The sequence below is a fragment of the Aotus nancymaae genome, unplaced genomic scaffold (genome assembly GCF_030222135.1).
Source record: "Aotus nancymaae isolate 86718 unplaced genomic scaffold, 86718_ANA_hifiasm-v0.15.2.pri h1tg000002l, whole genome shotgun sequence".
NCBI classification, from domain to species: domain Eukaryota; kingdom Metazoa; phylum Chordata; class Mammalia; order Primates; family Aotidae; genus Aotus; species Aotus nancymaae.
The window spans coordinates 38,545,583-38,548,463 of record NW_026988413.1 but is presented as its reverse complement, the minus strand read 5'-3'; positions in this window follow the sequence as shown (position 1 = coordinate 38,548,463).

The following is a 2,881-nucleotide window of genomic DNA, read 5'->3' as shown; positions in this document are numbered from 1 at the left end:
GATGACCAAAACATTAATTGTTCTTCCAAGTACCTGTGGCAGAGTCTTCACGTTGAGAATGAGGGTTCCACCACGTATCCTGGTGTACAAGAGAATATACAATTCCCATCACAGGTCCTCTTTCCATTAAAAAAGGAAATGAAACAATCTGATTCCTGAAGATATGCCTGAATAAGTCCTTTTATTCAATATTCCTCTGGTGCCCCTTGAAAGATACTCAATATTTGCCAAGTTGAGGTCTTGTGGGGTTTACAAGGCTCTTTGGAGCTGTGTCAGGAATACATTGGAAAAATATTTTATCTGCCAGTTGACTGCACATGAGTATGCAAAGTCAAATCCGGAAAATTTAGCACTTTGGGGGAATGAGAGAGTATAGGAATGTTTTAGGAAGTACTGATTATGACCCTGAGTATCAGGATGTGATAGAAATTGTAACAGCTGGTCATCTAAGATGAAAACAATAGAACCTTATCATATTGGTTTACACAGTAAAGAAATTTATTAAAGATATTAGGAAACTCACAGACTCTCTGAGAGGTCTAGAGAATGGGCCTTGGAAGCTATGGAACGAGGAACAATAATAAACCAAACCACACACTGAGGTTAATCCAACACAGATCTTGCTGCTGCTACTGCTGCTACTTAGCACAGATATATAACTTGCCTCACTGTTACTTGGCATTTGATTCCAGAACTTTCATCTCTGTTATCTTGGCCAGCCACCTGTCACTGTGGTCATTCATTCCAGACAATGAATTCCTCTTGGTACCTGCTTCTCAGGTTGGTTTCTTTCTATATAAAGGTTTCACAATGGCTTATCTGACTGCACACAAGCTGCAAAAGAGGCTAAAAAAGAGTTTCTGACTTCTACCCCAGAGAGGTGAAACATGATAAAGGATAGACTCCAAGTAATGGGAGGAGAATTCAAAAGATGCTAGCCACATCCATGACAAAAGGGCATTATCAAATAAAATGCTACTTTCTCTTTCCCCTCAGCAAAGATACCTTTAATATTTTGGGTGATTTCCACATGAGTCTTTTCCACATTCTTAAACAAATCTAGATATAATCACATGGGTGTAAATTTGGACAGAGTGTTTCTCAATTCTTCTGGTGCTATAGTCTGTTAAAAGAATGTCAACATGTTCTTGATTACTCCATAAAATCTCATAGAATTTTTGGAAAAAATATCTTTCAGTTTTTAATTATAGTCAGGTCTGTGTTTTTATTCCTGGCTTCACATATAAATCCCATCAGGACCTGGCTCTGTGCAAAATCTAAATGACTTTGTACTTCCCTTATGTAATAACACTCTCCTTTCCTCCATTACCATTAAACTTTACTACTAGATCAGTCTGCTTCCCTTTTATTTTAAGATGTCTTTTCTACCAAAAGATACCTCAGTTCCTCCGGTACATAGACTTTTGGATGGCCTACCCACAAGCAGGTCAAATTCACGAGCATATTTCTGAATTCCTCCTTAGACATTAGTATGCTTTCTCAGTTTTTGTAAATCTTAAAAGTCCTTATTTCACCTTCATTTTTAAAAGAATTTTTTGCTGGGTATAAAATTCTAGATTGATAGTTTATCTCTTTCAAGAATTTATTTATTTATTTATCATTATTATTATTTTTTAATTATACTTTAAGTTCTGGGGTACATGTGCAGATCGTGCAGGATTGTTACCTAGGTATATACATGCATGACATGGTGGTTTACTGCATCTATCCTGCCCGTCACCTACATTAGGTATTTCTCCATGTTATCCCTCCCCAATACCTCCACCCCCTGCTATTCCTCCTCTAGCCTCCCCAACCCTTTAGAAGGCCCCAGTGTGTGATGTTCCCCTCTCTGTGTCTATGTGTTCTCATTGTTCGACATCCACTTATTAAACACTGCATGAGAATATGCAGTGTTTAGTTTTCTGTTCTTGTGTCAGTTTGCTGAGAATGATGGTTTCCAGCTTCATCCATGTCCCTGCAAAGGACACGAACTCATCATTTTTTATGGCTGTGTAGTATTCCATGGTATATATGTACCACATTTTCTTTATCCAGCCTATCATTGATGGGCATTTGGGTTGTTTCCAAGTCTTTGCCATTGTAAACAGTGCTGCAATAAACATACGTGTGCATGTGTCTTTACAATAGAATGATTTATAATGCTTTGGGCATATATCCAGTAATGGGATTGTTAGATCAAATGTATTTCTACTTCTAGATCCTTGAGGAATTGCCACACTGTCTTCCACAATGGTTGAACTAATTTACAATCCCACCAACAGTGTAAAAGTGTTCTTCTTTCTTCACAACCTCTCTAGCATCTGTTGTCTCCAGATTTTTTAATGATTGCCATTCTAACTGGTGTGAGATGGTATTTCAATGGGGTTTTGATTTGCATTTCTCTAATGACCAGTGATGAGCATTTTTTTCATATTTTTGTCAGCTTCATAAATATCTTCTTTAAGTGAAGGAGAAATAAAATCCTTTATGGACAAGCAATTGCTGAGAGATTTCATCACTACTGACCTGCCTTAAAAGAGCTCCTGAAGGAAGCACTGAACATGGAAAGGAACAACCAGTATCAGCCACTGCAAAAATGTACCAAATGGTAAAGACCATTGACACAACGAAGAAACTGCATCAACTAATGGGCAAGACAACCAGCTAGTATCAAAATGGTAGGATCAAAATTCACATATAACAATATTAACCTTAAATGTAAATTGGCTAAATGTCCCAGTCAATAGACACAGACTGGCAAATTGAATAAAGAGTCAAAACTCATCAGTGTGCTGTATTCAGGAGACCCATCTCATGTGCAAAGACACATATAGACTCAAAATAAAGGGATGGAGAAGGATTTACCAAGTAAATGGAG